The following is an 8,998-nucleotide window of genomic DNA, read 5'->3' on the forward strand; positions in this document are numbered from 1 at the left end:
ATCTTACTTTATTTTAGCAGTGCACTTTCTAATCAAATTGAATGTTTTTCTAAAGTTCTTCACATTCATGTAGCCCCAAAAAGCCATTTGTTGTAGATTTAATTATGGTGCTGTAATCTTTAAAGTACCAAAAATAAATAAATAAAATAAACAGAGAATAACTATAAAAGGCATTTTATGTGTTGTTACATATTTAGTTTTTGGTGCTTTTTAAAAGCAGCTATAAACATAGGGGCACAATAATAAATGTACTGCTTTGCCTTTGAGTCTCTTTAGTATTTCTGTCTTAGAATTTATGTTAAACACCAGTGTAGGAACTGTTTTAATGCTTGAAATTGCAGCAATATTTAGTATTTAGATATGCACCTGTTTGGTTTGGTCAATTAAATAGACCCCTATGTCTTTTTTTTAATTTTATTTTTAAATAGACAGGTTCCACTAAATAGTCTACAAGTATGGGTTACAGCATGCTGATCACTGGTAAGAGAGCAATCTGATTGTGCAGTTCTAGTTCCAGTGAACTATTACTGGTAGGAATTTAGAGTTAAACCTTGTGGGATGTCAGTCCTCAGTAATTCCATTCTATCTGGGTTCTTTTCTCCAGTGCTGATATTAGTTTAAAGGGATTAAGTTAAACTTTGTAATCTGATAATTGCATGATGTATCATGTCATTCCAAGGTTAATTGGATACTTAAACTGTAATTTTGTGAATATAGATGGTATGTGAATTGCTATGCTTTTACAAAGTGCTGGTGGTAGAGTTTAGAAGTGAGTATCGACGTTTTAAAAAGCATGCCATGAATAAAGTGGCTTAAGAGTGCAAAATAAAATAAAAAACATCCGTTCTTGGAAACACATTTGGAGATTTACTGGAAATGTGGTTAAGGTTTACTGGAAATGTCTCATTTTGTTAAATAGTTTTGGAAGTAAGCCCAAATGGTACCAGTATGGTATATGAATATGCATTGTTCCAATAAGTGTATTACATTTTTACACATCACACGAAATAAGAGGCGAAGAACTGGTTAGGCATGGAGACTGAACTACTCCTACACCCCCGCACACAGGATGATGTCAGGCCTTTGCTATCCCTTCACTGTGGATAAATACATTTATTTTTTTTTTAAGATGGGATGATGCTGACAGGACCTTAACTGCAAAGAAAGCCAATGAAAGCTACATGATGCTCCTGTAAAAAAAAAAAAAAAAAGAAGATTATAACCACATGATAGATGTGTAATTGTTTGATTGGAACAAGTAGGAGTTATAATTAATATCATTAAAATGACTAAGAACTTGGCAAAGCAAATAAATGATACAAATTCACATAGTTGTAAATGGCAAATTGTATTCACTATCAAATTCAAAGCATTGGGGTTTGTTAAAAGGAAATTCAATTCTTCACTTTAGCCGGGTGAGAATGAATAGCTGTCTAAGATAATAAATGAATGCTCCATGGTGCAGGCCAGAAACTAAATATGTTTTGTAAGACCCTTTTTCTTCAGACGCAAATAGTTATTAAGCCTGCCTTCAAGGGAGATAATTAATGATTTTTCCTTGATGGAAGATAATGAATTGACTGAGGACATGTTTTGCAACAACACCATTATTCTTTTTTCATAAGCTTTTATTTTTCTCTCATATCAGATGAGCTATTATATTTTCTGAGATTCTTACAGGAAAAAAATGAAATGGAGCGTCTCTTAAATGAGAAGATGTATATAGTATTGGTGACTCAGTGGATAACATGATTACTGCATACAGGATTCCAAGTATCAATGTATTCAGAACGGTAAATGGGTTGGAACAACATGACATTTGAAATTTGTCACAGAAGAGCAGTTTATACACTTATTCCCCTAAATATATAGCGACTGTAGAATGGGGGTGGAAGTATCATACTAGTATTGTACAATAAATTAGCTATGTGGCTTTAGACACGGGGTTGTAAGGAAACTTACATATAAAGAAGATAAAATCAAAAATGTATCAATAATAACTTTATTTTGGAGACAGGAAACTGATTTAATCTGAAATGAAAAGACTAAGGCTATACCACCATGGAGCAAGAAATCACTAGACTATGCCAAAGGCAATTAATAAATTGATATGGCTGAAGCTTTTACCCAATGCTAAATCTATTTCTCACTTCCAAAATCTGCATTAAAAACAACCTGCCTTAGAGACAGATTATAATGGTGTGCATCTGTGTTGCTAAGAACTGCAGTGTTATCTGAGCTGTAGGAGCTTCATGTTCTGCTTGGTGCTGCTTTTTCTCAATTTTCCCTGAACTTACCCAGAAACAACTCTATGTATTTCATGGCAATTGGAGGTGGATTTGGAATATGATGCAACTGGTTACAACTCAAATACCATGTAAAACAGTAGCTTGATGGTTAGGAGGTCAGCTGTAGGGATAGGTATGTGAGGGTTGTGCCTAACTGCAGGAAGAGCCCCTGGTTCTCCTGGGATGCAGAATACACACGTATATGAATGTGCTGGGGGGGGGGCGGTATGATAAATCACTGCATCCTAAAGGAAACATATTACATGCGGCTGTCATGGACAAACAACTTTTCATAAACTCATTAACAAAGACTGATCTACTCATTTATGCTAAGTTTTATAATATAATTCCCCCCCCCCCCCCCCATTAATAAAACAAAAATTACGTCACAAAAGTGAAATCTTAACACACCACAGTCCAAGTTAGCAAAAATGTGGTTTCCACAGAGTACATATGCATGAGTATCCCTTATGAATTATAGTTTTATACACAAGTCTTTCTTCGCTTGTCACTATCTTCATATTTCCATACCTTCTATTTTGACTGCCTTCAGGTTTCTTTCAATTTCTGAGTCGCCGACAAGATAACTAACTGTTCATAGCTGGGTAAAAATGAATAAAACTGTTTTGCTAATATAGAATACATTTATAATTTCTTCGATGGACAAGAGCAAAATCTGTCTTGCAGGCAGATTGTGTCAAAACTGTCTTAGTGGAATATGAAAAATGAATATGTGTTGACAGAAATTAGATCTGGCTTCTTGGTAGATAAAGCCTACAGTATAGATATAAAAAAATATAAATACATTTTAAAAAAATGAATGCTTCTCTGAAAAAGTTTGCAGCTGATAAAATTCTAAAAAAAATGCTAAAATGAACACAGCAGCTCTTTTAAATACACAGAGAAATCGCATGAGTGGATTGCATTACAATGCTGTAGCACAAGGCTTTAGAACACTTTTGATCTGTCAGAACAAAGGTTCAAGATCAACAACAATGGATTCAGGACCCTATCTGATGGGTTCAAGACATGATTGGACTGGGTTAGGATGGTACCGGTCCAATCGGTTCAAGACTTGGACACTGACTGATGACACACTGTACTGCTGCCGCAGCCAATTGTGCATCTTCTACTGTCTGGACCACAAGGGTCAGTTTATATGTTAATCCTATTCACATCGTTTTAACTTGATTTTATTTTGTTTTTTGATGTATTAATATAGTTTTGTATACATGTACATTTTCACAACAGTCAAGAACAGTTTCATGAACATCACACTTCATTTAATCCATAAAAAATTAAAGCTGTTCCCAGGATCAGCTATGTGCTATTACATCAAACCTTGTCATTATTAAAAGCAAGTACAGTTTATCATTCAGTTAAATACAAGTCAAAGTGATTGCAACCTTAATGTTTGAATTGTTTGTGCATGCCATGTACATGTGTTGGTAAATGTTAGTAATTATAAATTAGTTTTATTGGGTTTTGTTATTTAATGTATGTGTCTTTTTGGCACAGGGTGCAGGAATCGTGATTTAAATTCACTCTGAACAGGGATTTATTTACAGCTTGGCATCATGCTGCAGAAAAGGCTTAATGAGTGTGTTGCAATAAATAAATTCAAATTAGCAAACTAGTATCAAGAGACCTATAACATCCTACTTGGCAGCCAGTGGGTGGCTCAGATTCTATAATTGCTTGTCAACATTATAGGCTTCTCTGCTGCATTAGCAAACTGTCTGCACCAGTTCTTTGACATGGCTATTAGTGTTTTCAGAGCCTACACCATTGACACGCTAACATTATGCAATGCTTAAACACAATAAAGCAAATTCTTCCTGTCCGTCTGTGATAACTTATAGGATGAGCTGAAGGCGTTGCTCCAATTGTAGCCATACACCATCTTGACACTATCAGAACCTTTGCCTCTTCCTTACTTGAGACTCATGAGATATTTGATTTATTCAATGTTTGGGATCTGACTACGCAGAAGCTTTGATTGCAACTTACATGCATCATCAACCAAATGTGGGATTGCAGTTGAAGGTAGAGCTGCATCTGACAGGTTTAGGGATCACTTTCATGCAAACTTGGTCAACAGACATTAGTATAAAATCGGGACTACTGGAAGAACTTTAGCAGCTTTTTTGAGACCTGTGATCTCAAACCACAACCCTTTATCATACGGAAGAATATTATATTGCAGTATATGTCAAAGCAAAAAAAATATTTAAAATAGGCCTACATGGTACTATAATGTGATCTCTTTCTGAAATATGCTATTTTATAGGATAGCAGAATTGCAGAATTCTAAAATATATTTGAATGATATCTCAGGAAACATTCTGGAATCCTGTAGGCCTGCCCAATGAGGTCAAGGTGTCCCAAGCTGCTACAAAGTGGTTCTCACAGAATGTACTATTTGTTTTGCAAAGTTTGTCGAGGTCTCTGGTGGATTAAATAGTCATTACTGTGGCATTCAACCAGCACCCAATTTATTGAGAAACAAACAATAGTGCCTTGCACCCCCTAAGCAAATTCAATTAAGACAGCAAATTCAACCACAATAGAACACTGGAAACAACCAGATATGCCACCGAGTATATAATACTTGTAGGCAGAGTCCCTTCTTTAAATCAAAAATGTATTTGTCAAAGGAACCACAATGAACAAAACCAAAATACTCAGCCCTAAATTATTTGTAATGAAGCTGTTCTTCTGTTCTAGTTGCCAGCCATTGATGTATTTAGGTTTCTTTATATTGCGTGTATGTAATTTCTTCAATTACAATAACCACACATCTCTCTAAACACGTAGCTGTATCATGTGTACATTGTTATGTAGAAAAAAAAAGATCATGTAAAAAAAAAAAAAAGAAAAAAAAACTACTATGCTGTATCTGTAGAACAAGGGAGGCCTCTAGTGTTACAAGTGGGTAACATTTTTGAGAGTTTACACATACAGTAAAGGTGCTCTATGTTATTGGGACAAAACTTATTTATTATTTATTTATTTTTCATGAAATTGTGTTTTGTGGTTATTCATTGGCTCAACTGTTAAGAATTCTAGAAAACAAACTGCTTAATATTAATCCAACACAATATAGAAACAATAGTGTGTGTGCGTCTATCAACATCATCTGCTGGATGGAGGCCTCCCCAAGTATCTTTAATCGAAGGCTTTACAAAAACAAAACAAAAAAAAAGCTTGCTTGAATGTGCTGCAGTTACCCATGCCAGTATCCTTCTTTGTTTTGAGTATCCCAAGGAGCTTTCTCAGTTGAAGTACTCTTTCTTCAACCCAAAAAATTATTAACAATTCTGAAAGTCTGTATTTCGCATCTGATTTTCCTATATATCTGATATCTACATCTGATATGATGCTCAGAATTCCAATGCCGGGTAGCAAAATCCTAACTTCCACTGTGTGAATTTATCACAGAACAGAGGGGGAAGAATAAGAGTGGGGAACAACAAGAGCAACAAGGATTAGGCTTGGATCACTCCAGGGAGGAATGGGAGATGAAGCGGGCAAATCATTTTAAAGCAGATCAGTTTGTGAGAGAGACAGACTCTTAATAGCAGTCTGTGGCAGCATAAGGTGGTATCTTGATAATACAGATTTTAAAAAGCCATAAATAAAATATAAACTGTATTTTAAAAGCATCAGGTTTATTTCACTTTGCAGTTCAGTAGTATAGAAAATGAAATTCATTTTGAATGGATCCAGCTGTCTTGGATATTAATTTATTTAAAATACAATATTCTATGTATTTTTATACCAATAATGAAATAACCATGCAAGGCCTCTTAGTGTGACACAAAAGGATACAATAACTACCATCTGAAGCATATTATGTCCTGCCTCAAGGCAGAATGTACATAATACATTTGTCATCTTTCATTTTGGGTTTGGTACAAGGAATGTGGTTGCTTTACACCATACAAAACATGTAGACATTAAAAGATTACATTACTGGGATTAGTCTACGTAGGATTGATGCACTGTAAACAGTTGAGCAGTTCAACATTATTACCTAGAATATACATTGTAACAATCACTCTGCACAACTGAGAGGCAGTTAAACTGTCCTCCCTAAGGAGATACTACTGGCCCTATTCCTATAGCTAAATAAGTCAGCAAGAGTGACAGACAGCAAAAGCAGGGACATCAGAGGCATCCATTTTACAAGCGACCGGTTTATTGTTGTGAACAATAATGTAAACAAATGAAATGAACAAAACAAAAAGTGGATAAAACAGCTAAGTATAAAGATGGTGCAGGTAAGTTGGTAAAAAGTAACATAAAGGAGAAATGGGTGTAGTGTCTGGTGGGCCTCAAAAAAAATCCACACACAAACACAACATCAATGCACAGACAGACAAAGATAAAGGTGAATGAAATGATCACAGCAAAGAGTCCAGCAATGATGGTGATTGTAGAAGGTTGAAAAAATTGAGTACATTGAAAATGATGAGTTTGTCTAGTAGTGCTTAGTTGAATGTTGAACAGTTGTTTGGAAAAAATGGAGACTGAACACACAAAACAACAAACACTAAACAGACCTTAAAAAACAGCTAAACTTAAACAAGTAACAATGAAAACAAAAAGAAGAGTTTAGACAAAGTGCAGGATACAATAAAAAAGAATGACTGCACTGGAATTTTCTTAAGGATTCACTGAGCTTTACATTTGTAATGCTGTAGGTTCAGATAGATTCCTCAGAGAAAGGCCTAATCAGCCAACTTTAATACAGGTGCTGGCTTCTAAGGAGCTCTGAGTTTGGAGGAGTGGATATTTGAATGAGCCAATGGGGAGAGAGGATGAACAGAGTGTGGTTGCAAGGAACTGTGGGAAATGAAGTTTTAACCTGGCCAGGCTACTGACCCTAATTAAAGGGACAGGTGAGTGAGACTTACACCCACATTATGTAGCATGGGAATTGCTACAACATGGCTTTGCCAGTTCATTTCAAATGGCAAGGCGATAGCTTTTATGGTGGTTTCATATGCCCAAAATTAGCCACTTTTGCAAATAATCTGCCATGCAATCAGAAAAAAAGGGTTTGTGACACAGGGTGATATGACTGCACAGTTGTATATGTGTTGTATATGTTTGTTTAGCTAGTGGAGCTCCCAGATGGAGAAGGTTGAAAGGCTCAGATTTAATTAGGACTTTTCACTTGTCATATGTCACCTTGAAAAGATCATCCTGGGTAGCATTCATGTTCAATTCTAAAGTTGTCCTGAAGGTGGCACTGTCTTCCGTTCTGCAAAATTCTTACAATCTGTTCAGTTAAAATTAGTCCAATGTGCAACAACTGTCTAAGACATAACCGAATGAGTGGTGAAACAAACTTTAATTCCTGAACAATTCCCCAAACAGTCAAAGTAATAGTGGCAAAGTTATTGCTTCTGCTACTTGTTTTCAATCTGCATCTTGAGAAATTTAAAGGCAGTTAATATCGTTCCCCCCTAAAATGTGGGGAAACACATTTCAATGGAGACATTTACAGAATTGGTAGGAGAATGGTCATTACAGGAAGGTAACTTGCAAACACACAGCAGCCATTTCTTTTAACCTTGTTTAATATTTTAATTTTAAGTAATGAGTTTTTGTAAATCGTCTGCTTTGTCCAGTATCACTTTCCATTATTTATCCGTCAACACATTACACAAAAGATTTTCTTTGATTCCCACTTAAATTTGGCTCATTATGTCATGGCCTTTTAAATGTTACAGAATGGCTCTTTCTTTTAACCAGCCAGGCACAATGAAGGAAAAACAGAATCACTGTGAAAACTTACTCGAAACTTACTCAGATCCATTTAGCCTACTTATTGTTGCACTCACAGACCAGATATAGATATACATTTAGTGCTTATGGTCTATAAAAAAAATACACAATGCAATTTAATTACTTGTAAGTGTATCTTTTAATTGAGAATACACAATACCTGTGTAAATTTACTGTATTCACTGATAAGAGAGTTAAACAAAGGCCTCTCACCTTAGGTATTAAACATAAAACATTTCTGACTTTTACAATATACTGAACATGTTTCTGGACTTATGTACCTGACTTCAATTTACAGTAATAAACAGTATACTCTATAAAATTAAAGCATCACACAAAATTCACAATTAAGTACCTATAATTATAACACTTGAAATAATCATCAATTGTCTTGTAAACATGAAGGTCATTCTCCAGTTAGAAAAACTACTCAGGAGTCACTTAATCAACATTTTAGAAATATTTATACAAACAACGAAACCATTTAATCCCCCCCCCCCCACCGATTATAACATTTTACCATCAATGAGAGTAGACAAAGACATATGCTGTATAACTGTTATTTTTCTAGATTTCATTAAGCCTTAAACTTAACAACATAACACTTAAAACTTCAATTGTCTTAGAAGTGGTAACATTTTTACCAAGTTAAGAAACAATAGGAAAATGGCTTTTAGAAAAGGCTGCACAGTATACATTAACTTGTCCATCTCAATGTGTCTTTTTAGCAATACTATCACCCACAGATGTGCTTGGCTGAGAAAATAATTGAACAGCTGCTTAAGGCTGTAGCATTCTCTTCATAGTTCAGAGGCAGTGTGGACTGCTGGTTAAAGCTAAAGTTAAAAGGAGCAAGAAGATCCTGTTTTCAATCTCAGAGCAGCATTGTATTGACAAGCCACACCCAGCAGTAA

The sequence above is a fragment of the Acipenser ruthenus genome, chromosome 10, assembly GCF_902713425.1.
Source record: "Acipenser ruthenus chromosome 10, fAciRut3.2 maternal haplotype, whole genome shotgun sequence".
Taxonomy (NCBI): Eukaryota; Metazoa; Chordata; class Actinopteri; order Acipenseriformes; family Acipenseridae; genus Acipenser; species Acipenser ruthenus.